We start from the raw sequence: 27,454 nt of genomic DNA on the forward strand, positions 1-27,454 counted from the left end.
CGGGGGGAGAACCCCGCCACGTGGAGCTCAGGCGGGGGAGGCCCGCCACGTGGAGCTCAGGCGGGGGGGGCGGCTATTGGGTACTCAGCACTCTCTGGAGAACTGTTAATGATGGTGAAGCCTAATGCTGCTACAAATGACGGAGAGTTTCCTAACAGTTTTAGTAGTTATGAAAAATACGGAACAGCAAAAACCTGTTCCCTTCGTTGACGGCTCATGGATGTCTAAGCAATGGAATGGCACAGGAGTAGCACTGCATCCAGCTAAAAAGGAGGAGTCTAGGGCAGGGCAACTCCAAACAATACGCAGTAAAGCTCACCTTGTTCACAGTGTTTAACAGATATCTGGGACAAAGGGATACATGACATGAAGATCCACTGGGGAGAGGCACAAGCAGGGGACAAAGGGGAGGCTTGGCAATGTGACACAAAGCCAAACATGACACTTGTCACTTCCAGAATTAGCATAACGCGACCTCCCCCAGCAGAAAGGAGGCAGGCGGGAGACACTGCTCCCCCGCAGCCACCAGGCGGACCAACCCCCCCCCCCCCCGCCGGCTAGCGCATCCTCCCCCCTACCCCCGGCGGAACACCGGGAGAAGGAGGCTGGCAGGAGAAACAGCTCCCCCGCAGCCACCTGGCAGGCTAGCGCGACCCCCCCTCCCCCCGGCGGGCAGCTCCCTCATGGCACCGGATCAGCCTGAGGAGAGGAGAGGAGCGGACGAGCGGCCAAACACCCCCCTCCCCCGACATGAACAACGGGAGGAGGGGGCGGGCAGCCCCCACGTGGAGCCGGATCCGCACGGAGGGGAGCAGACCAGTGGCCGAGTACCCCCGGCGGGAAGGTAGGAAGGTGGGCGGGCGGTCTCCCAGCCAGTGCCCGACATGAGCCCAGAGAGAGGAACGCCGCCATGACAGATGCAGGCAGTGCAAGTGACGTGAACTGAGCCAACCCCCCCACCTCCTATCCCAGAAACAACCAACGAGGACCTGATGGAGGAGGAGGAGGGATATATATAGCCCTCAAACTCCTCCTACAAATGCAGGCTAGCCTGCGGCCAGCCTTCTAACTTACCTTAGTGTACTCACTCAGAGGCAGGAGAGAGAAGGGGGGAGACTTCAGTCACAGACGGGGATGGATGGTGAGCTCACTCGCCCCTTGGAGTGTGGACAGACACAGAGTGGTAGGGGCGGGAGGAAGAGGAGCAGATCAAGCCCTCTCCCCTCTCCCATCTGTGTGGGGGGGGATGGGGTAATTGTTAGTGCTGGCTTTGGACAGTGTGAAAGAGAGTGTAAGGTACACTCTCCGCTTACACAACTGCAAACCCATAGTCTGGTCTGCATAATGTGTCCGGATTTCAGGAGGGTTGAAACCCGAATTCATGATCCCAAAGCCAAACTGTCCGGGTGAATCCTGGACAGGTGACAACCCAAATGGACACTCTATAGGTGAACTACCAAAAGAGTACCAATTGCAGAACGGGCAAAGTTGGCGATAATACAAACATTGTTGAAAAAGTGTTGGCAAGATGTGAGTGCACTGTGTATGAGAACAAACAGTATGTGCAGGAGAGGAGTGTGGTGGGTATGACAGTGGGCAGTATGTACAGGAGAGGAGTGTGGTGAATATGACAGTAGACAGTATGTACAGGAGAGGATTGTGGATGGTATGACTGTGGGCAGTATGTACAGGAGAGGAGTGTGGAGGGTATGACAGTGGGCAGTATGTACAGGAGAGGAGGATGGTGGGTATGACAGTGGGCAGTATGTACAGGAGAGGAATGTGTGGGATATGACAGTGAGCAGTATGTATAGGAGAATAGTATAGAGGGTATGACAGTGGGCAGTATGTACAGGAGAGGAGTATGGTGGGTATGACAGCAGGCAGTATGATGTAAAGGAGAGGAGTATGGAGGGTATGACAGTGGGCAGTATGTGCAGGAGAGGGGTATGGAGGGTATGACAGTGGGCAGTATGTACAGGAGAGGAGTATGGTGGGTATGACCATGAGCAGTATGTACAGGAGAGCAGTATGAAGGGTATGACAGTGGGCAGTATCTACAGGAGTGGAGTATGGAGGGTATGACAGTGGGCAGTATGTACAAGAGAGGGGTATGGAGGGTATGACAGTGGGTAGTATGTGCAGAAGACAAGTGCCAAAGGTATAATATTCGATAGGAGTATGGCGGGAGCCTCAGTGCCACTTTTCCCTCCATGTGTGCTGCCTGGTTATCACTGTCTAGCAACCCACCCTGAGATATGCTATGCAGCCCTTGGTAGAGTGCAGGTAGACAAGTTGCAAGGTATAATGTTTTGGGGTGAGTGTTGCAGAACACCCAACACAAAGGTTAAGAGAGGAGTATGGTGGGTATGACAGTGGGCAGTATGATGTAAAGGAGAGGAGTATGGAGGGTATGACAGTGGGCAGTATGTACAGGAGAGGAGTATGGTGGGTATGACAGTGGGCAGTATGTATAAGAGAGGAGTATGGAGGGTATGACAGTGGGCAGTATGTGCAGGAGAGGGGTATGGAGGGTATGACAGTGGGCAGTATGTAAAGGAGAGGAGCATGGTGGGTATGACCGTGAGCAGTATGTACAGGAGAGGAGTATGGAGGGTATGACATTGGGCAGTATGTACAGGAGAGGAGTATGGAGGGTATGACAGTGGGCAGTATGTGCAGGAGAGGAGTATGGAGGGTATGATAGTGGGCAGTATGTACAGGAGAGGGGTATGGAGGGTATGACAGTGGGCAGTATGTACAGGAGAGGAGTATGGAGGGTATGACAGTGGGCAGTATGTACAAGAGAGGAGTATGGAGGGATTGACAGTGGGCAGTATGTACAGGAGTGGAGTATGGAGGGTATGACAGTGGGCAGTATGTATAAGAGAGGGATATGGAGGGTATGACAGTGGGCAGTATGTACAGGAGAAGAGTATGGAGGGTATGACAGTGGGCAGTATGTACAGGAGAGGAGTATGGAGGGTATGACAGTGGGCAGTATGTACAGGAGAGGAGTATGGAGGGTATGACAGTGGGCAGTATGTACAAGAGAGGGGTATGGAGGGTATGACAGTGGGCAGTATGTACAAGAGAGGAGTATGGAGGGTATGACAGTGGGCAGTATGTACAGGAGAGGAGTATGGAGGGTATGACAGTGGGCAGTATGTACAGGAGTGGAGTATGGAGGGTATGACAGTGGGCAGTATGTATAAGAGAGGGGTATGGAGGGTATGACAGTGGGTATTATGTGCAGAAGACAAGTGCCAAGGGTATAATATTCGATAGGAGTATGGCGGGAGCCTCAGTGCCACTTTTCCCTCCATGTGTGCTGTCTGGTTATCACTGTCTAGCAACCCACCCTGAGATACGCTATGCAGCCCTTGGTAGAGTGCAGGTAGACAAGTTGCAAGGTATAACGTTTTGGGGTGAGTGTTGCAGAACGCCCAACACAAAAGTTCATGACACTTTGCGAATTGTAGTCCACATTTTTATGGAAACCATATAGAATAGTGACATGCTCTATATACATATAATAGAAGTGTTCAAACAATCAAAAATCGTACTAAAGTCAAAAGTAACATATATAATGCAAACAATATACCAAAAATACCAAATCTAGTGAAAAAGTCTCATACGTGACCTAATTTTAATTTGAGATCAATCTGAATAAAAAAGCCCTGAAAGATGCATCAATATAAATATAAGTGTGTAATCCTGTAACTAAGTCCCATAATCACGCCAGTCATAGTGTGATACAAATCCAGATCTTCTCGGTATTTCAATTTAAAAAAAAAAAACTCTTCGCCACAAATGAGGACCACCAACGTGCCCGCCACCAAAAGACCCTTCTCACCTGATCTCGTGGCCCTCGCTATCAAATGGAGGTCATAAGCACCTCTGATACATAATGGTGACAGACAGCCTACTGGTCCTTTTAAATGCCTCCTCCAGTCTCCAATGGGTATTCGAATGTGAAAGCACAAAAGAAACGCTAAGCCTACGTTTCCACCTAGTGCGACTTGGGACTGCAAAGTCACATGGCGAATCGTACTCCCATGATTTCCAATGAGTACCGTTCATATCTGTGCGACTTCAAGTCGCAGCGACTTCAACGTAGTCCCTGCACTGCTTTGGACCGACTTTGATGCGACTTGAGGTCCATAGACCTCAAGAATAACCAGGCATTGCTTCACATCAAAGGCGCGACAAAAATTGCAGTAAAAATCGCACAACTTTCAGGTCGCAATAGTGAAAACCTAGCCTAATAGTGTAGTGTGCTAGAATGAATGTATTTATTATTGAAATAGAAGTTCAGGATTATTTATTTTTTTTTAGAATCAGACTTACCTAGGTGGATGCAGCATCCGTCCCCTGCTGGCTCTAACTCTGAGAACCAAGTGATCAAACGCAGCAGATTGCTCGGTTCTCAGAGCTACATGAGCAGAGAGCTTGTGACGGCTCTGCCCCCCCCCCCCCCATGGGCTGTAGAGGGGCAGGATCAGCTGGCTCAGGCTCTCAGTGTTTTGCTGAGAGGCTGAGCCAGGTTCCTGTCCCGGCATGTGGCGAAACCCAGCTTGGACGAACTCGGTGACGTCAGCCGATAGCGGGATTCAGATGTCTGCTGAAAACGGGTCATAGGGGTGCAGAAAGAACTTCACTCCTGTGATCCATAGGAGAGGTGCAGCCAAACGAGCTTTGGCTGCACTTCTCCTTTAAATAATAAAAATGCCACGCACAAGCAAATGAAATAAAAGCGCATGCAGAGAAAAATGTATGGATCCATATACAAACTTTAATGCCCGGCATGATGACGTCACCACCTGACTGACACGTTGCGCCTATCCTGGCTTTCTCGAAGGCTGAGGACATGTCGGCTGCATCACGCATTAAGTACAAAAGAAGCCCAGTCACCAGGGGCGGACTGACCATTGGGCCACTCAGGCACTGCCCGAGGGCCCCAATCCACTAGGGGGCCCCATCAGGGTTGCCAGCCTCAGTAAACCAGGGACAGTATGTAAAAATGTGTGTTTTTTTTTTTTACATCTGTCTCTGAAATGTCCCTTACCGACATCCTTTTGGCCTAAAAATCCTGAGATTATAGCTGCCCCACCTCTCCAGTACCTTCTCAGCCAATAGAAACATGTCTGTGTATACTGTGTGATTGTATACTGTGTGTGTTTGTTTGTGTCTACTGTGTGGCCCCATAATCTCTAATTGCTTGGGGGCCCCATAATCTCCTATTGCCCGGGGGCCCCATGAGTTGTCAGTCGGCCCCTGCCGGTCACCCAGGCAACCAGTAAACAAAAACGGCATCATAATGGCGACCAAGCCCGCTGCATATATGCTAATAATAGTGGTAAAATTAGCACCATTTTAGCGAGGACCATAGAAAATCCTATACTCCGTACAGTCTGCAAATACAGTAAAAACAAATTAAACACATAATAATACAGGGAAATAATATTTCTAAAAATTGCTCATTATCATAATAAAGCGCCCAATAATAAAAATACATATAAATCTACCAATAAATAAATAAAAAAATGCATAATTCTTACCATTTAAAAAAAAAAAAAAAATATATATATATATATATATATATATATATATATATACACAGTGAGAGAAATGATCCCCTGCTGATTTCGTACGTTTGCCTGCTGACGAAGAAATGATCAGTCTTTAATTTTAATGGTCGGTTTATTTTAACAGTGAGACACAGAACAACAATAAAAATATCCAGAAAAAGCATTTCAAAAAAGTTATACATTTATTTGCATTTTAATGAGTAAAATAAGTATTTGACCTCTTCGTAAAACATGACTTAGTACTTGGTGGCAAAACCCTTGTTGGCAATCACAAGGCGTTTTTTGAAGTTGGTCACCAGGTTTGCACACATCTCAGGAGGGATTTTGTCCCACTCCTCTTTGCAGATCCTCTTCAAGTCATTAAGGTTTCGAGGCTGACGTTTGGTAACTCAAACCTTCAGCTCCCTCCACATATTTTCTATGGGATTAAGGTCTGGAGACTGGCTAGGCCAATCCAGGACATAAATGTGCTTCTTCTTCAGTAACTCCCTTGTTGCCTTGGCCGTGTGTTTTGGGTCATGGTCATGCTGGAATACCCATCCACGAACCATTTTCAAGGGAGGGAAGGAGGTTCTCACCCAAGATTTGATGGTACGGGCCCAGTCCATCATCCCTTTGATGCGGTGAAATTGTCCTGTGCCCTTAGCAGAAAAACACCCCCAAAGCATAATGTTTCCACCTCCATGTTTGACGGTGGGGATGGTGTTCTTGGGGTCATAGGTAGCATTCCTCCTCCTCCAAACACGGCGACTTGAGTTGATGCCAAAGAGCTGGATTTTGGTCTCATCATGACCACAACACTTTCCCCCAGTTCTCCTCTGAATCGTTCAGATGTTCATTAGCAAACTTCAGACCGGCCTGTACATGTGTTTTCTTGAGCAGGAGGACCTTGCGGGTGATGCAGAATTTCAGTCCTTCATGGCGTAGTGTGTTACCAATTGTTTTCTTGGTGACTATGGTCCCAGCTGCCTTGACAAGATTCTCCCGTGTAGTTCTGGGCTGATTCCTCACCGTTCTCATAATCATTGAAACTCCTCGAGGTGAGATCTTTGCATGGAGCCCCAGACTGAAGGAGATTGACAGTTATTTTGCATTCCTTCCATTTGCAAATAATCACTCCAACTGTTGTCACCCTCTCACCAAGTTGCTTGGCGATGGTCTTGTAGCCAATTCCAGCCTTATGTAGGTCTAAAATCTAGTCCCCGACATCCTTGGACAGCTCTTTGGTCTTGGCCATGGTGGAGAGATTGGAATCTGATTGATTGATTGCTTCTATGGACAGATGTCTTTTTAGACAGGCAACAAGCTGAGATGAGGAGCACTCTCTTTAAAGCGGTAGTAAACCCGCATTTTTTTTTTTTTTTTTTTTTAAACCTGCAAAGCAAAAGGCATAATGAGCTAGTATGCACCGCATACTAGCTCATTATGAAATACTTACCTTAGAACGAGGCCCCGACATCTCGCCCGATCCACGCCGAGGAAGCCGACATGCTCCCTCGGCGTCTCTTCCGGGTATCGCGGCTCCGGCGCTGTGAGTGGCCGGAGCCGCGATATCGTCACTCCCGCGCATGCGCGCGGGAGATTTAAATCCGGCCGGACGAGCACTGCCGGATTTTCGCGGAGAGAACCCCCTTGTGCGCATGCGCCGCTGCAGTCAGCGGCGCATACCGAGGGGAATATCTCCTAAACCGTACAGGTTTAGGAGATATTTTTTTTACCTACAGGTAAGCCTTATTATAGGCTTTCCTGTAGGTAAAAGTTAAAAAAGTGGGTTTACTTCCACTTTAAGAGAGTGCTCCTCACCTCAGCTTGTTACCTGGGAGCCATAAATCTTGCTGATTGATAGGGGATCAAATAGTTATTTCACTCATTAAAATGCAAATCAATTTATAACTTTTTTGAAATGCGTTTTTCTGGATATTTTTGTTATTCTGTCTCTCACTGTAAAAATAAACTGACAATTAAAATTATAGACTGACCATTTCTTTGTCAGTGGGCAAATGTACAAAATCAGCAGGGGATCAAATAATTTTTCCCTCACTGTATATTATAAATGCGTAAAGATGGAGGAGTAAACACCCTTTTAAAAAAGGGGGAAGGGGGAGAAAAAAAGCAGTGTATATCAAATTATTATTGATAGTATTAGGATAAGCCGACGCGTTTCAGGGGAAATACCTGGACTAAAGTTCCCGCATCATGAAGATTTTTTTTAGGACCTCCTCAACGCTCACCTAAAAGATTTCTACTTACCGTATGCCCTCTTCTGAGACTCTCAGAGCGGAAGCAGCCCAAGTCTGGAACAAGGTTTAGCCTACACTGCTCATTCATTGTTCAGCCCCTATGAAAAAGGACTCATTCTGGGATTAAATTCAAAAGCACCGATATCCCATATCTATCAGTCCAGCGCTTCCAGAGCAAGCGGTGTGCTTTTCAAAGCTCTATTTTCAACATCGAGTGATATGAACGAGAAAGGAAAAAAAAGAAAAACGCATCATTCTGCTTATTATGAGCCATTCCAATCACATTATGAGGCAAGCTGGTATCTTCATGGAGCTAGAACAGGTTTCATAAATATTGTATGCGGGCGATTATACGAGCCACGCTATGTAAATATCACAAACACAATGCAGAATTTGCTGAAAGCACCAACCTGTGATGTTGGCAAGCCATCCCATCACGTCTCCTAACACCGCGTTCTCTGTTCTGCTTTTGCAGGCTCACAAGTTCATTGGCCATCCTACGAGTCCTTCCCATGTCTTTATTGCCGGCTGATGGGTGTCGGAAGGTGGGATCTCCTCCATGTCTACCGTGTGCACCGATACACAGTCTTCCAGCTTCCTCCTCCCCAGAATCTGCTCTCCAGACATATGAATGTGTCTAAACCTTCAGGTAAGTCTAAAGGACTCTTCTCTGACTAGGCATGAGTACAATTTCGAGCAGGGCCGTCTTTAATATTGATTGGACCCCGGGCAAAAAAATTTTTGGGGGCCCCCTCCCATGCAATTTCACTCTCCACCTGCTCTGAGACATACAATAAATAGAAGCTGGACTTAAAATCAGTTTACTGTATCAGATCAGGCAGCAATTGTGATTGGTTGCCAGAGGTTACAGCACACATTACTGCTTACTGACTGGTTGCTAGAAGTTACAGCACACATTACGGCTCACTGATTAGTTGCTAGAGGTTACAGCAAATGATTTCTGCTTGTTAATTAGTTGCTAGAGATTACTGTACAGTAATACTGCTCACTGATTGCTATAGGTTACAGCACATCATCTTCTCACTGTAGGGAAACATGATATACATATGAATGCCACCTTTATTTACATATCAATGCAGCTGGCCACAGCTATTTGCTTAGTAATGCCGCTGCTATTTACATATGAATGCCAGTTATTTATATGTAAACACAGGGTCTGCAGGTGAGTCATCTGTACACAACAACAGGGCTAAAACTTCAAGGGACAAGGAAATTTAAACTGGGATAGTTGACAAGTATGAGGCAGCTACTTTGGGCCCCACAACAATGACAGGGCTCAGGGCAGCTGCCCCTTTTGCCCTGCCTTAAAGACGGCCCTGATTTCGAGAGTTTGGTTATGGCCACGTTTTCAGTGAAAACTGTGAGATTTTGATGAAATGCATTATCAGAATCAAAGCAGAAGGAGGAAAAAAAAAAACACATGCCATACTGCTTATTATGGGTGTTTTATTTCTATAGGTGAACTACCAAAAGCGTACCAATTGCAGAACAGGCAAGGTTGGCGATAATACAAACATTGTTGAAAAAGTGTTGGTAAGATGTGAGTGCAGTGTGCATGAGAACAAGCAGTATGTGCAGGAGATGAGTGTGGTGGGTATGACAGAGGGCAGTATGTGCAGGAGAAGAGTGTATGGGATATGACAGTGAGCAGTATGTACAGGAGAGGATTGTGGAGGGTTTGACAGAGGGCAGTATCTACAGGAAAGGAGTATAGTGGGTATGACAGTGGGCAGTATGCACAGGAGAGGAGTATGGAGGGTATGGCAGTGGGCAGTATGTGCAGGAGAGGGGTATGGAGGGTTTGACAGTGGGCAGTATGTGCAGAAGACAAGTGCCAAGGGTATAATATTCGATAGGAGTATGGAGGGTATGACAGTGAGCAGTATGTACAGGAGAGGAGTATGGTGGGTATGGCAGTGGGCAGTATGTACAGGAGAGGAGTCAGTGGCGGAATTATAGGGGTCGCCAAGATCGCCATGGCGACCGGGCCCCTTGCTGCAGGGGGCCCGAGGGCCCCCGAAACTTCTGCGATAGGAGGGAAGGCTGAGAGGAACTCACAATCATCAGCCGAACTGAAATTGGCACTGTGCGGCAGCTCCTCACGTTAGGCTTAGTGAAAGCAGTGTGTGCTCTTTGTCTCCCCCTAGAGTGCAGTACCCGCCAGGAAGAGGTAAATGTCTGCTGTTTTTTTTTTTAATAAGCGTATCTACTGTATTTGTGTTTGTATGTGTGTGTGAGCATGCTTGTATGAGTGAACATGCTTGTATGTGTGTGTGTGAGCATGCTTGTATGAGTGAACATGCTTGTATGTGTGTGTGTGAGCATGCTTGTATGAGTGAACATGCTTGTGTGTGTGTGTGTGTGAACATGCTTGTATGTATGTGTGTGTGAGCATGCTTGTATGTGCGTGTGTGTGAGCATGCTTGTATGTATGTGTGTGAGCATGCTTGTATGTGTGTGTGAGCATGCTTGTATGTGCCTGTGTGTGAGCATGCTTGTGTGTGCGTGTAAGCATGCTTGTATGTGTGTGAGCATGCTTGTATGTGCGTGTGTGTGTGAGCATGCTTGTGTGTGCGTGTAAGCATGCTTGTGTGTGCGTGTAAGCATGCTTGTGTGTGTGTGAGCATGCTTGTATGTGCGTGTGTGTGAGCATGCTTGTATGTGTGTGTGAGCATGCTTGTGTGTGTGTGTGTGTGAGCATGCTTGTATGTGCGTGTGAGCATGCTTGTGTGTGCGTGAGCTTGCTTTTGTGTGTGCGTGAGCATGCTTTTGTGTGTGTGTGAGCATGCTTGTATGTGTGTGTGTGAGCATGCTTGTATGTGTGTGTGTGTGAGCATGTGTGTGTGTGTGTGTGTGTGTGTGTGTGTGTGTGTGTGTGTGTGTGAGCATGCATGTGTGTGAGCATGCATGTATGTGTGTGTGTGTGAGCATGCATGTATGTGTGTGTGTGTGAGCATTAATGTATGTGTGTGTGTGAGCATGCTTGTGTGTGTGCGTGTGAGCATGCTTGTATGTGTGTGAGTGTGTGTGAGCATGCTTGTATGTGTGTGTGTGAGCATGCTTGTATGTGTGTGTGTGAGAGCATGCATGTATGTATGTGTGTGTGTTCATATATGTATGTGTATGTATGCATGTGTGTGTGTGTGTGTGTGAGAGCATGTGTTTATCAGTGGCGGTGCATCCAAAAGGGTGCACAGGTTCCACCCCCTCTATGACCAATGGATAGATTCATGCATAGCATAGCATGAATCTATCCATGGCCACCGCTGCCACCCCCATATTTAGGTGTCTGGTTCCTTTTGGGGTGCCTGAATTACAGCGGCGGGGGGGGGGGGGTGTTTTTGCAGCGCCTGATTAGAGCCATGGGCTATAATAGGCTTCAAAATAGGTGAACTGCGAGCGCCATGCTTGACGCTCACAGTCTACCTAGCCAGGTGTGTTAGAAAAGTGAATTAATATTCACTTTCCTAACACTGAACCGCCTCTCCACCAATCAGGTGTGCGGGTCTTTTACCCATCACTTGATTGGTTGAAACGATAGACACAGCTATTGGACGCCCATCAGGAGCAGAGGACGGGAGATGAGGATGGCAGTAGCTGCATGGAGGACCCCGCTCATGGCCGTTACCCGCTGCCCCACCAAGACAGGGTAAGTGACGGGCAGACAGTGAGCGGGCAGTGGGGATTCACAGTGGCAGCATTTGATGGGCACAGTAGCAGCATTTGATGGGCACAGTAGCGGCATTTGATGGGCACAGTGGTGGCATTTGATGGGCACAGCGGTGGCATTTGATGGGCACAGCGGCAGAGTTTGATGGGCACAGTAGTGACATTTGATGGTACAGTGGTGGCATTAGATGGTACAATGGTGGCGTTTGATGGGCACAGTGGCTGTAATTGATGTTTTTTAAATCGGTTCCTTTTTATGCAGCCACCCACTTGGGACTGGGCCCTGGTGTTCCACCATCGGGCTCGGAGAAAAGAGCCCTGTCCGGAGGTCCGGGGGGGGGGGGGGGCCCGCCATGGTTTCCTGCATCGGGGCCCTGAAGGTTCTAGTTACGCCACTGAGAGGAGTATGGAAGGTATGGTAGTGGGCAGTATGTACAGGAGAGGAGTGTGGAAGGTATGACAGTGGGCAGTATGTACACGAGAGAAGTATGGTGGGTATGGCAGTGGGCAGTATGTGCAGAAGAGGAGTATGGAGGGTATGACAGTAGGCAGTATGTGCAGGAGAGGAGTATGGTGGGTATGACAGAGGGCAGTATGTGCAGGATAAGAGTATGGAGAGTATGACAGTGGGCAGTATGTGCAGGAGAGGGGTATGGAGCGTATGACAGTGGGCAGTATGTGCAGGAGAGGAGAATGGAGGGTATGACAGTGGTCAGTATGTGCAGGAGAGGGGTATGGAGGGTATGACAGTGGGCAGTATGTGCAGGAGAGGAGAATGGAGGGTATAACAGTGGGCAGTATGTGCAAGAGAGGGGTATGGAGGGTATGACAGTGGGCAGTATGCGCAGGAGAGGAGAATGGAGGGTATGACAGTGGGCAGTATGTGCAGGAGAGGGGTATGGAGGGTATGACAGTGGGCAGTATGCGCAGGAGAGGAGAATGGAGGCTATGACAGTGGGCAGTATGTGCCGGAGAGGAGAATGGAAGGTATGACAGTGGGCAGTATCTGCAGGAGAGGAGAATGGAGGGTATGACAGTGGTCAGTATGTGCAGGAGACGGGTATGGAGGGTATGACAGTGGGCAGTATGTGCAGGAGAGGAGAATGGAGGCTATGACAGTGGGCAGTATGTGCCGGAGAGGAGAATGGAAGGTATGACAGTGGGCAGTATCTGCAGGAGAGGAGAATGGAGGGTATGACAGTGGGCAGTCGGTGCTTATAAAGTTATGGCTGATCGGTGTAAATGACCATGCAGACACTGGCATATCTTTCTGTTGTCACAGTTGGCCTGAGGAAGAACTTATGGCTACTGGATCAAGTTCATGTAGATAGGCTGAAGCTAAAGTTGAAAACGTGAAACTCCATCGCAAGAGCAGATAATCCCAAGGAGCCTACATTCTTCCCATGCACTGAGCTACCGCTATAGCTGCTATGGGGCTCGAGGGTCCTTATTGCCTTCAGAGAATGAGCTACCATACAAATTACAAATGACCAGGCTGTCTGGAATGGGGACACCCAGTTCCTAATAACTCCATATAAAGCCCAGGGGGGTTCACACCAATGCAGTTTGCTTTTGATCTGTTTCTACAGTGCTTTTTGCAGTGCGTTTCTGCACACCCGTTTTTTGATGTTTTTTACATTTTTTAATGCTTTTGTTTTGGGCTTTTTTGGGCAATTTGTTGTTGGGCAGATTAAATACCACAAAACGCAAATCGCTAAAAAATTTCAGTCAAATCATAGCAAAAAAAAAAAAAATGCACTAAAAATGCTTTTCTGCAGCTTCTCCATTGAAGTCTACTGAACCAAAAATGATTATTATTATACAGGATTTATAGAGCGCCAACAGTTTGTGCAGCGCTTTACAACATGAGGGCAGACAGTACACTTACAAAACAAAATCAATACAGGAGGGATCAGAGGGCCCGGCTCGTTGGAGCTTACAATCTAGAAATGCAGTGCTTTGCGTTTAAGTCCCTGACCCTTTCCAAAAAAGCGCAGCGGCTGAAAAAAAAAAAAAAAAAAAAGCACAGATGTGAACGTGTCCCATGGGAAACCATGATAAATGAACTGCAGTGCGTTTCTGCAAAAAGCACTAAAAAAGACGCATTAGTCGTGGACCAGGCCAAAGGCAGGATTTTATAAGAGAAATCTTCAAGTTTTACAGTAGTGACGAAAAAAAAATGGCTTTTTTCACCCGGCGGTGGCATTTAGGGAGTTAATTAAATGCCTCCTCTGTCCTAGTCATAGGACGGCCCCGCCTGGATTTACGGCTTAATAACCGTTCAGTTTTCTTCCTTTTATCTTTACATGAAAGCTGGTGGAGTCCCCGGTGATGTTATAAAAGAAATGCGTTTGACTGATTGCCAGCTTCTACAGACAACCCCCCTCCCCACCGCCGGCAAACTCAACCGCCATTCCAAGTGCGGCATTCAGAAGGGGCAAAGATGTTCTCTTTATACCTAGATATGCCAACAGGGGCGGACTCGAGGGCCCCGAGCCACTAGGGGGCCCCATCAGGGTTGCCAGCCTCAGTAAAACCAGGGACAGTATGTAAAAATCTGTGTTTTTTTTTACATCTGTCTCTGAAATGTCCCTTACCGACATCCTTTTGGTCTAAAAATCCCAAAATCATAGCTGCCCCACCTCCCCAGTACCTTCTCAGCCAATAGAAACATGTCTGTGTATACTGTGTGTACATGTATGTGTATACTGTGTGATTGTATACTGTGTGTGTGTGTGTATACTGTGTGGCCCCATAATCTTGGATTGCCTGGGGGCCCCCATAATCTCCTATTGCCCGGGGGCCCCATGAGTTGTCAGTCTACCCCCATATGCCAATTTTATTATATTTATCATACAGCTACCCTGTTTCCCCGAAAAGAAGACCTAGCGTGATTGTCAGTGATGGCTGCAATATAAACCCTACCCCCCCCAAATAAGCCCTACCCTGTTTCCCCTGAAAATAAGCCATACCCTGAAAATAAGACCTACAAGGACTTTAACTAGGGCTTATTTGGGGGGTAGGGCTTATATTGCAGCCATCGCGATAATCACGCTAGGTCTTCTTTTCGGGGGAAACAGGGTAGTTATGGATGGAATCTGCTAAAATTCCGACTTTATTCTTTCAAGTGATGTCCGAAAAACCTTAAAGTTGACCTTCCATGAAATTGCAAGGTCTGGTATTTGACTAGTTGCCCCCCCCCCCCCCCAGATAAAAAATAAAAATTAAACTTAAAGAGGAGGTCCACCTAAAAAAAAAAAAAATATTAAAAGCCAGCAGCTACAAATACTGAAGCTGCTGATTTTTAATAAATGGACACTCACCTGTCCGAGGGTCAAGCGTTGTCGGCAGCCGAGGCCGATCAGTCGCTTGGCTCTCCGCAGCTGCTGGCGCCATCCTCATGAGGGAATCAGGAAGTGAAGCGTTGTTGGCAGATGTTCTGCTGGACGCTTTGCAGTTGGCTGGACCCTTGACTTTGAGAATCCCCCCCCCCCCCCCGCACTCTGGTGTTGGGGACTTTATTTATTCAGTTGCAGCTCTCATTGGCCCTTTTATGACTCACCCCCTCCCTTCCTGGCAAACTCTCTCTCTTATTATTCAGTTGAATATAAGCTCAAGCCTATGCCTATGACTGAGCGGTTTTGGTATTAATGTGTTGCAAATATTTTGATTACAGAGGAACTGCAGTCCACAGCTCCCAACTGTCCCTGATTTCGAGGGACTGTCCCTGATTTGGAGCAACGTCCCTCTGTCCCTCATTCCTCCTCATTTGTCCCTCATTTTGGTCTGATCTATATAGATGTATATAAAATGCACTTTTATCTTTCAAAAAGTATTTCCCAGTGTTAAACCTTTCATCTGATTTCTAAATTGCTGCATTTGTAAATTTTTAAAAGCCAATATAAAGGAATAGTAGTGGTAAAAAAAAAAAAAAACTCCACCGAATCTGGCTGCAGCCATTTTAACTGTGGGCAGCTGAAGCTGCTGCCTGTTCACTTCCTGGATTTAGACAGACACACACCTCCAGCTCTGCAGCTCTCATTTGGCCCTCTTATGACTCATCCCCCTCCCTTCCTGGCAAACTCTCACGAGAGAGAGAGAGAGAGAGAGAGCTACGCGTCATGTCATAAGCCTAGTCTAATGGCCAGAAAATAAACAGGAAGTGGGCTGTATAAGGTATTTACTGGCAGAAAAAAAAATGTTTTCCTATCCAAAAGGTAAATCAACAACAAGGGCAGAAGATTTAATAGATGGAAAGATGAAAAAATGACTGAAGTTCCACTTTAGATCCAAGTTTTGATGTTTACTTAAAGACCGCCCCATGGCAGTTTTACGGCTACAAGGCAGCGGCTCCGCTGTGGAGAATCATGTATATATACGTTATCATGCACTTCCACCTGCAGGGGGCGCGCCTGTGTGCGCCTTTTACTGTGATTATTCACAGCAGAAGCCAATCTGTGGGAGCCGGGCACTGAATGTCCGCCGGCACCCACCGAACCTCAGTAAAAATACACAGAACCAGGATCTGCCTTTGTAAACAAGGCAGATCTCCATTCTGACAAGAGGGAAGGGATGGATTTTGTGTTCCTGCAGGGACTAGGATCCATGTCTTCCCTAGTAAAAGCAGCACACACAAGCATGGGCTAGGCACACATTTATCTCTGATCTCCCTAGAAGATGTATAACCCCTTCTCAGTCAGTGTCATTAGTACAGTGACAGTGCATATTTTGAGCACTGTATTAGTGTCACTGGTTCCCGCAAAGTGTCAAAAGTGTCAGTTAAATGGTTTTCACACTGAAAGCACCGGACGTTAGCGATAGGGTTGCCACTTTTTCCTTCAAGCCAAACATGGTGACAGGTGACAACCCTAGCTAGCGCCAAATCACTTTTCGTTTTTCGGGCACTAGCGGAGCGCTTTTAACCCCTCCTTTTTTATACTAGTAATGGCCGTGATGCCCTGCCCATTGGAATGAATAGGCAGTGCTTTGAACGTGCCTGAAAACCGCCCCAGTGTGAAAAGAGTCTGCACTGCATCACAATCCCACTATAAGTCACTGATCACTGCCAATACTAGTATAAAAATAAAAAAATAACTTAAACTTTTGCACTTTTGTGCAAAGCAATCAATATACGCTTATTGCGATTTTGTTTACCAAAATATGTAACAGAATACATATTGAGCCCCCACTTACCTCAGAGTCCCCAGAGAGCCCCTTCCTTTTATCAGGGTCCCCAAAGAGCCCCCCTTGCATCAGGGTCACCAAAGAGCCCCCCTTGCATCAGGGTCACCAAAGAGCCCCCCTTGCATCAGGGTCACCAGAAAGTCTCCCCCTTACATCAGGGTCCCCAGAAAACCCCTTCCTTACATCAGGGTCACCAGAGAGTTTCCCCCTTACATCAGGGTCCCCAGAGAGCCCCTACCTTACATCAGGGTCCCCAGAGAGCCCCTACCTTACATCAGGGTCCCTAGAGAGCCCCTACCTTACATCAGGGTCCCTAGAGAGCCTCCCCCTTACATCAGGGTCCCCAAAGAACCCCTTCCTTACATCAGGAACCCCAGAGAGCCTCCCCCTTGCATCAGGGTCCCCAGAGAGCCTCCCCCTTGCATCAGGGTCCCCAGAGAGCCTCCCCCATATATATCAGGATCCCCAAAGAGCCCCCGGAGAGCCTCCCCACTTACATCAGGGGCCCCGGAGAGCCCATCCTTAGTGTCCCCAGAGAGCTGCGCTTTACATCAGGGTCACCAGAGAGAAGGCGGACAGTGAAAGATTATGTCATCTCTCTGCTGCCCACGGCTTCACAGTGAGAGCGGATTAGCAGTGATGCAGGGCGGGCGGTGAGAAATGATGTCATCTCTTTGCTCTCTCGCTCGCCCGGCTCTCCCGTACTGCCTGCCACACTCGCGGCCCAGCCGCCGAGAGGCCACGGCGGTCTCTGAGAGACTTGGGGCTATGAGCCCAAGATTCGGGGCTATAGCCCCAAAAGCAACCCCCTAGCGACGCCACTGCCCCTTGGCATTTCTCAGGCTGGTTTTCCTAATAGTAACAACAGTGAACCCATACTTGTGTAAAATGTGCTTGTAGGCTCCATTCGAAACCTTTATGACAGGGTGACAACGCAGGAGCACAGTTGAGATACAGGGACAGAATGTTGTCACCTTGCAGCAGGAGCAAGGGCCTTCATGGCAGGATCACCATTTTTCTTTTTTTAAATAACTGCTGCAGTTAAAAAAAAAAGCAATTAAAATAACTTTTGAAACTACATTAACATCCTAAAGCTTATGCAAAATTTTACTGATTTGGTTTATAGAGGACAAAATGGAAAGAAGGAAAATTCCAGGGTCTGATACTGTACAGAGGTTAGTAAATAGTGCTGAATCACTACAGGTTGTTCCGCTTCAAGGCGAGTGATTCTTAGTACAGAGATCCGCTGAGAAAAAAAGAAGCTTCCATACGGAACTGACAGGTCCCCCCCCAACCCCCCCCCCCCACCCCCCTTTTATCCCCAGCACTGTCTGCCAAAGACTCCGAGAGAGAGATGAAGGCAGCCGGGCCTTTTGTGATATAGGCACTAATAGCCAGACGGGTGTTCTGGGCACACCACTGGGTGTCAGTAATATCGACTGCTTGTCCTCTTATTGCTGTGTCAACTGAGTCCAATTATAAGGTTTTTTTGTTTGAAAAACACATTAAAAATTGTAAAAAAATTTTTATCATTATATTTTTTTTTTTTATTATTATTTTAAAATAATAAAAATATTTAAAATGTAATAATTAAAATACATTTAAAAAAGGAAATGTGTGATTGTGTCTAACTATACTATACTATGTAATACACACACACACACACACACACACACACACACACACACACACACACACACACACACACACACACACACACACACACACACACACACACACACACACTTTTGATTTGGATTTTTTTTTGCATATTTGTCACACATAAATGATTCAGATCATCAAACAAATTTTAGTATTACACAAAGATAAACCGAGAAAATACAAAATGCAGTTTTTAAATGATGGTTTCATTTATTAAAGCGGAGGTCCACACATATTGTAAACTTTATATTATTCCTATATTATCCCTTCGTGTCATTGAACAGATGTCTAAATGAAAAATTATTTTTTTGCTGTGTGTTTACCTTGTAATTGGTCTTTATAGTGGAACGTCCTGTTTCGGACCCCCCGCGGGAGTAAGCGTGTATATTCTTTATCCCTGGCGGCACACTATCTTCTGGGAGGGCGGCGTACTGTACCCTGGGAGGGCGACGCACTGTACCCTGGGAGGGTGGCGCACTGTCTCCTGGGAGGGCGGCGCACTGTACCCTGGGAGGGTGGCGCACTGTCTCCTGGGAGGGCGGCGCACTGTACCCTGGGAGGGCGGCGCACTGTACCCTGGGAGGGCGGCGCACTGTACCCTGGGAAGGCGGCGCACTGTACCCTGGGAAGGCGGCGCACTGTACCCTGGGAGGGTGGCGCACTGTCTTCTGGGAGGGCGGCGTACTGTACCCTGGGAGGGCGGCGCACTGTACCCTGGGAGGGCGGCGCACTGTACCCTGGGAGGGCGGCGCACTGTCTCCTGGGAGGGCGGCACACTGTACCCTGGGAGGGTGGCGCACTGTCTCCTGGGAGGGCGGCGCACTGTACCCTGGGAGGGCAGCACACTGTCTCCTGGGAGGGCGGTGCACTGTACCCTGGGAGGGTGGCGCACTGTCTCCTGGGAGGGCGGAGCACTGTACCCTGGGAGGGCGGCACACTGTCTCCTGGGAGGGCGGTGCACTGTACCCTGGGAGGGCGGTGCACTGTACCCTGGGAGGGCGGTGCACTGTACCCTAAAGCGGAGGTCCACACATATTGTAAACTTTATATTATTCCTATATTATCCCTTCGTGTCATTGAACAGATGTCTAAATGAAAAATTATTTTTTTGCTGTGTGTTTACCTTGTAATTGGTCTTTATAGTGGAACGTCCTGTTTCGGACCCCCCGCGGGAGTAAGCGTGTATATTCTTTATCCCTGGCGGCACACTATCTTCTGGGAGGGCGGCGTACTGTACCCTGGGAGGGCGACGCACTGTACCCTGGGAGGGTGGCGCACTGTCTCCTGGGAGGGCGGCGCACTGTACCCTGGGAGGGTGGCGCACTGTCTCCTGGGAGGGCGGCGCACTGTACCCTGGGAGGGCGGCGCACTGTACCCTGGGAGGGCGGCGCACTGTACCCTGGGAAGGCGGCGCACTGTACCCTGGGAGGGTGGCGCACTGTCTCCTGGGAGGGCGGCGCACTGTACCCTGGGAGGGCGGCGCACTGTACCCTGGGAGGGCGGCGCACTGTACCCTGGGAAGGCGGCGCACTGTACCCTGGGAGGGTGGCGCACTGTCTCCTGGGAGGGCGGCGCACTGTACCCTGGGAGGGTGGCGCACTGTCTCCTGGGAGGGCGGCGCACTGTACCCTGGGAGGGCGGCGCACTGTACCCTGGGAAGGCGGCGCACTGTACCCTGGGAAGGCGGCGCACTGTACCCTGAGAGGGTGGCGCACTGTCTTCTGGGAGGGCGGCGTACTGTACCCTGGGAGGGCGGCGCACTGTACCCTGGGAGGGCGGCGCACTGTACCCTGGGAGGGCGGCGCACTGTCTCCTGGGAGGGCGGCACACTGTACCCTGGGAGGGTGGCGCACTGTCTCCTGGGAGGGCGGCGCACTGTACCCTGGGAGGGCAGCACACTGTCTCCTGGGAGGGCGGTGCACTGTACCCTGGGAGGGTGGCGCACTGTCTCCTGGGAGGGCGGAGCACTGTACCCTGGGAGGGCGGCACACTGTCTCCTGGGAGGGCGGTGCACTGTACCCTGGGAGGGCGGTGCACTGTACCCTGGGAGGGCGGTGCACTGTACCCTGGGAGGGTGGCGCACTGTCTCCTGGGAGGGCGGTGCACTGTCTCCTGGGAGGGCGGTGCACTGTCTCCTGGGAGGGCGTCACTGTATCCTGGGAGGGCGGTGCACTGTACCCTGGGAGGGTGGCGCACTGTCTCCTGGGAGGGTGGCGCACTGTACCCTGGGAGGGTGGCGCACTGTACCCTGGGAGGGCGGCGCACTGTACCCTGGGAGGGCGGCGCACTGTCTCCTGGGAGGGCGGCGCACTGTACCCTGGGAGGGTGGCGCACTGTCAACTGGGAGGGCACACCAGCAAGAATGAGTCCTTACATTTAAAGAGCACAGTCCTTACATTTAAAGAGCACAGATCCATCATGGCAGCGCCTGTTAGCGGGCATCCACTCACCTTCTGCCGCCACGCCCCTCACCTTGTTGTGTCACTGCCGCATCACCAGCCGTCCCATTAAAGTGAATGGGTCTGTCGGCGAGTCACCAGCGGGTCAGAGGAGGAGCCGCTGCGGGACGGAGGTGACAGTTGCTCTTTAACCACTTCAATACTGGACACTTCGTCACCTTCCTGCCCAGGCAGCTTTCAGCACTGTTGCAATTTAAATGACAATTGCGCGGCCATGTGACACTGTACCCAAACAAATTTTGTATCATTTTGTTCCCAGAAATAGAGCTTTCTTTTGGTGGTATTTGATCACCTCTGCGCTTTAAATTTTTTGCGCAACAAATATAAAATAAATACAGAAAATTTAGAAAAAAAAACAAGTTTTTCTTTGTTTCTATACATTTTTTTTTAAATAAGTACGTTTTCGTCTTCAATGATGGGCACTAATATGGCTGCTCTGACGGGCAATGATAAGGCGGCACTGATGGGCACCGATGAGGTGGCACCAATGAGGTGGCACTGATGGGCACTGATAGGTGGCACTGGTATGCGACACTGATGGGCACTCATAGGTGGAACTGATGGGCACTTGTAGGCAGCACTGATGGGCACTTATGGGTGGCACTGATCGGTGGCATGGATGGGTGCTGATGGGCACTGATGGGCATGGATGGACACAGATGGGTGGCACTGATGACACTGATGGGTGGCTTTGCTGTTACATAATGGTGCCAGTCAATACCCACAAGTGGGCACTGATTGGCACAGATTTGGCATTAATTTGCACATGTGGATGGCTATGGGGGATGTACCTGGCCATCCGCATGTTATTTGCCTCCCTGATGGTCCTGGCAGCTTCCCTGGTGGTCCAGTGTGGGCATCCGAGTGGGGGCTGATAAACAATCAGCGCAAGCCCCCCATCAGGAGAGCCACCAATTGGCTCTCCTCTACTCGTGTCTGTCAGAGAGTGAGTAAAAGCCGATCACCAGCTCTTCCTGTTTACATCGTGATCGGCCGTGATTGAACACAGCTGATCACCTGGCTCTTTCCCGAGATTGGTGTAGCAGTGTGTCAGACTGACACGCCGCATCACCGATCAACCGGCTATCTCCCAGGACGTCATATGACGCCCAGTCAGGATAACCGAACCACTGCCTGGCTGTAATTCTGCTATAGGCCGGGCAGGAAGTGGTTACAAAATTAGGGTTTAAATCAAGCCTTTTTACTAACAATTTAAATTAAATTCACCCTGGATGACAGTAATCAGGCCTGGGTGTGGCAAGTGAAATTTTAACTCAACTTTCCAAAAAAATTGTGGTTAATCACAGTTCATTCATGGGAGGGGGCAATTACTTTTTCACATAGGGCCAGGCAGGTTTGAACAGCTTTTTTCCCCCTTAATAAATGAAATAATAATTTAAAAACTGCATCTTGGATTTACTCTGGTTATCTATGCGGAATATTAAAATTTGTTTGATGATCTGAATCATTTAAGTGTGAGAAATATAAAAAAATAAATTAAAAAATAAATTAAAAAAAATTTAAATCTGGAAGGGGGCAAATACTTTTTCACAGCACTGTATATGTTTATATTTGGTCAGGTAAATCTGAAATATTACATATGACTAATAATTGAAATTTACAGCCAGAAGTTGGAGCTATTGGATTTGCTTTTTTTATTTTTATTTTTTATTTATTAACCTCCCTGGCGGTATGATTATTTCGGATTTTAGGTGCTAAAAGCGGTACCATTATTTTGCATGAAAATTTTGCGTTTTATATTGTAGTCCTGCAATTCTTAGGAATAACTCTCTTAAATCTGTCCAAACCAGAGTCTAGCAGACATCCCGGGTATGATAAAATTTGAAAGATGAAATCATAAATTATAATATAATAAATAACTATAAATAATTGTACCAAATAATAATATAACAATAATAAAAATTATTCAATAATGTAATCAAATCAAAAACACTGAAATTTGCTTAGTTGCAGAATTGTCACTGTCATTACTTTTCAGTATTTGATGACGGATCTCCCCACAAATCGCTATCGCTCAATTCTGCGAGTTGTTCCAATTTATTATCGCTGTTTTCTAGCTGGTCTAAAACCATTTTTGATGTAAAATGACAGTTTGGTTGCTATGGACAATCTCCAGTTTCCAGGCATAAAGAACAGTTTTTATTATATAAAACTGCATGCAGAGCACTGGGCAGACCACTAGGGACAAAGGGGATGTGAAATATTTACATACAGCAATGTAATCTATAAGATTACATTATACTGTATGTATACTGTGTGTTTCACTTTTTGAATTTGGCGCCGATCTCTGTCCCCGTGCGTCGCAACGCTCGCAGGGCACGGAGATCGGCTCCGTGATAGATCGAGCGAGACACGGCTCGCTCGTACAGCGGGGAGACAACGCTGTATTTGAGGGAGAAGGTAAGTAAACCTCCTCCTGGATCCAGCGATGCGGTCCCGAGTCTGGCTCGGGGTTACCGCTCATGGTATAAAAATTCCACCCTGAGCCAGACTCGGGAATACCGTCAGGGGGCTTAAGCTAGCTAGGTTATTCATTTGTCCTTATCAGGGTGTACAAGAGCCACGGTGCGTTGGGGAAAAAATTCACAGAGCTTCATTTTTTCCACATTTTGTTATGTTGGCAGCCTTATTCCAAAATGGATTAAATTCATTATTTGCTAGAAAATTACTTAGAACCCCCAAACATTATAAATTTTTTTTCTAACACCCTAGAGAATAAAATGGCAGTCGTTGCAATACTTTCTGTCGCACTGTATTTGCGCAGCGGTCTTACAAGCGCACTTTTTTTTGGAAAAAAAAGACACTTTTTTTTAATTAAAAAATAAGACAACAGTAAAGTTAGCCCAATTTATTTATTTTTTTATATTGTGAAAGTTAAAGAGGGATTCCACCTAAAAAAAAAAATATTAAAAGCCAGCAGCTATAAATACTACAGCTGCTGACTTTTAATAAATGGACACTCGCCTGTCCCGGGTTCCAGCGATGCCGGCAGCCGAGGCCGATCGATCGCTCGGCTCTCTGCTGCTGCCGTCACCATTCTAGGTGAGGGAATCAGGAAGTGAAGCGAATCGGCTTCACTTCCCGGTTCCCTACTGCGCATGCGCGAGTCGCGCAGCGCAATAGGAATTGTCCGCGCTGTTACTGGGACCCGTGTGTGTCCCAGCAGACAGCGCAGCAGGACAGGAAATGACATAGACTCCCATGGGAGTCTATGCCCGGAAGTGGGTGTAAATACCTGTCTTTGACAGGTATCTCCACCCCCCTCCCCCCTGTAAGGTGCCAATTGTGACACCGGAGGGGGGGAGGGATCCGATCAGCGGAAGTTCCACTTTAGGGTGGAACCCCGCTTTAATGTTATACCGAGTAAATTGTTGCGCCCGCTCGTGGAATGGCGACAAACTTTTACCCTTAAAAATCTCCATATGTGATGTTTAAAAAAATTCTACAGGTTGTATGTTTTAAATTATAGAGGAGGTCTAGGGCTAGAATTGTTGCTCTCGCTCTACCGATTGCGGCGATACCTCACATGTGTGGTTTGAACACCGTTTTCATATGTGGAGCGCTACTCACGTATGCATTCACTTCTGCACACGAGCTCGGCGGGACGGGGCACGTTTAAAAAAAAAAAATGTTTTTCTTAATTATTTTACCTTTTATTTTTAAAAGTGTGACTTTTATTTCTATTACAAGGAATTTAAACATCCCTTGTAATAGAAAAAAAGCATGACAGGAACTCTTAAAGCGGGGTTCCACCCTAAAGTGGAACTTCCGCTGATCGGAACCCTCCCCCCCTCCGGTGTCACAATTGGCACCTTACAGCGGGGAGGGGGTGGAGATACCTGTCAAAGAGTCTAGTCATTTCCTGTCCTGCCGCTCTGTCTGCTGGGTCACACACGGGTCCCAGCGACAGCGCAGACAATTCCTATTGCGCTGCGCGACTCGCGCATGCGCAGTAGGGAACCCGGGAAGTAAAGCCGATTCGCTTCACTTCCTGATTCCCTCACCTAGAATGGTGACTGCAGCAGCCGAGAGCCGAGCGATCGATCGGCCTCGGCTGCCGGCATCGCTGGAACCCGGGACAGGTGAGTGTCCATTTATTAAAAGTTAGCAGCTGTAGTATTTATAGCTGCTGGCTTTTAATATTTTTTTTTTAGATGGAATCCCTCTTTAAGTATGAGACCTCACATCTCATATTTACACTAAAATGCAATAAAAAAATAAATAAATTGTCATTTAAATTATTTTTTTTTTAAATGTCCCTTTTAGACCCCTTTCACACTGGGGCGCTTTGCAGGCGCTACAGCGCTAAAAATAGCGCCATGAAAGAGCCGTTCCTCACACTCCACTGTGAAAGCCCTGAAGACTTTCACACTGGAGCGGTGCGCTGGCAGGACTGTAAAAAAAAGTATACAAAAGTATACACCGCTCCTGGCCATTGAAATGAATGGGGCAGTGTGGCTATACCGCCAGCAAAGCGCCTCTGCAGCAGATGCTTTTATCCCTTTCTCACCTGCTAGTGGGGGGGGGGAACTGCCCCACTAGCGGCCCAATACCTCTGCTAAAATGACGGTAAATCGGCGCTGAAAATAGCGCCGTTTTACCGCCGGCGCTCGCACCGCCCCAGTGTGAAAACGGCCTAAGAGCTATGGGCAGAAGTGATGTTTTGATGTCGCTCCCGCCCTGCAATGTTGTGCTGGCCACTCGTTTCAATGGCCAGCAAGGGTGAAGATCCGATCGCCTCCGTCGCTGCTGACGGCTCCGGTAAGCGGCGGAGGGCACCGGAGAGAGCGCCGGAAGAGGGGCCCCTTTCCTGCCACCAACAAAAGTGATCTCACCGCAGAGACCACTCTTATCAAAAACCGGACTGCCGGCTGAACAAGAGGATACGGGGGTCATGGCAGCTAGCTGCTGCCATAACAATAATATTCCTCTTCAAAGTTAGGACGTATATTGGCGTATAAGGGGTTAAGTTATTATTAGTAAGTTATTATTTCAGATTTTCAAATTTTTGGATTTCCGAATATTCGGAAAAAATTGTTAACGGGTTTGATGAATTTGTCAAAATTTGTAAAAAAACAAAACAAACATTTGGAACGAAATGAACTGCACATGTCTAAAATCCATGCTAGCCCATTCAGTGACAACTGCCCTCCAGCTATCTGCACTGTTCAGAACTGACTTGGTATTCTATTATTTTCTTTCTTTCTGCACAGGGGGAATTAGAAGCCACAACATGGGTTCTGCTCAGGCCCAGTGATGGAGCTGCAGACGTGTCCCAGACCTAAACAACAGCAATCCCCTATACAGCCAGCCAGGAAGAGCCAGCCACCCAGCAAAAGCTGAAGCACATACAGTGAGTTGGATGCGCCCTTTTACTGTAACATCTGCAGGAATACCGGGGCCTAGCCAATGATTGGGAAAGACGCCAAGCGATACTATTGCTGCTGAGTGCAGTATACACCAATGAGCAACTGGAATCCACTTTGAAAGTGAAAGTGAAAGAAAGATTCCAATTGGCCACTGTGGATTCTGCATTCTACACTCAGGCCCCTTTGACACTTTTGCGACTTGTCCTGCGACTTTGGAAGTCGCAGGACAAGTCGTACCCCCATGATTTCCAATGGGTACCATTCAAGTCGCAGCGACTTCACAGTAGTCCCTGGTCTGCTTTGTCCCGACTTTGATGCGACTCTAGGTCGACAGACCTCAGGATTACACAGGCATTGCTTCAAATTGCGGCAAAAGTTGCAGTGACTTTAAAAAGGTCCCCGCACTACTTTGATGTGAGTTTTGCTGCAACTTTGATCCAGAGACTGCAGAGTTGGATCGAAGCTGCGCTCAAAGTCGCACTCTGAGCCGCGCGACTTTGGGGTCGCAATAGTGGAATCCTAGCCTAAGTAAGGCTGCATTCGCACTTCCACGATTTGAAAGCGCCGGTGTGAGGCCGGGTTCACACTATAGCGATGCGGGAACGCCGCGAATCCGCGGCGTTTACCCGCATCGCACACCTCCCGCCGGCAGTTCACACTGCCCTATGCGGACGGCTGGGAGTGTCAATGTTATGTTAATGACACCCCCAGATCCGTCGGCATATCGCAGTGCGATCTGCCGACTCGCACAGGAATGTGTGTGAACCCCCATGCGATCCGATTCTGTTGCGGACCCAAAAAAGGGTCCCGTGCGAGTTTGCTGCGGGAGCGCTGCGAATTCAGCCATACTATCTGTATGGCTGAACTCGCATCGCTACGGAGATCGGATGTGATTTGCTGTGCGAATCACATCCGGATCTCCCCCCGCAGCGGTGTGAACAGGGCCTTAAAGACAAATCACAGGACTCGCATTTGAGATGCCATTCATTTGAATGACATCATTTGAATGACACCTCAAATCGCGGTGCGGGTCTGCTGCGATTGTGGCGCTGCAACGGCGGGAAGCATGTCCCCCCAAAAAAAGTTCCAGATCTACATGCTTCCTGCAATGCGAGTTGCCGCAATTTATTTATATATATTGTATAAATATATATGATGAATGCAGCTTTATTAAATATATACAGATTTTTTTTTTTTTTTTAAATAGACGTATAAAATTTTAAAAACAACATATGTCA

General features: G+C 48.0%; 1 protein-coding gene across 1 annotated transcript in view; it reads left to right on the forward strand.

The window, feature by feature from the left end:
- The window catches only part of LOC143927539 (G-protein coupled receptor 22-like), a 296,520-nt gene that overhangs the window by 214,593 nt on the left and 54,473 nt on the right, over positions 1 to 27,454 (forward strand). The window contains exons 2-3 of the mRNA XM_077451662.1: positions 8,307 to 8,480; positions 26,061 to 26,200. The gene's annotated coding sequence lies outside the window, so the exon portion shown is untranslated. The remainder of the gene's footprint in view (positions 1 to 8,306; positions 8,481 to 26,060; positions 26,201 to 27,454) is intronic.

Source organism: Lithobates pipiens, unplaced genomic scaffold, assembly GCF_037356315.1.
Source record: "Lithobates pipiens isolate NorthernLeopardFrog02 unplaced genomic scaffold, aLitPip1_a1.2 Scaffold_23, whole genome shotgun sequence".
NCBI lineage: Eukaryota > Metazoa > Chordata > Amphibia > Anura > Ranidae > Lithobates > Lithobates pipiens.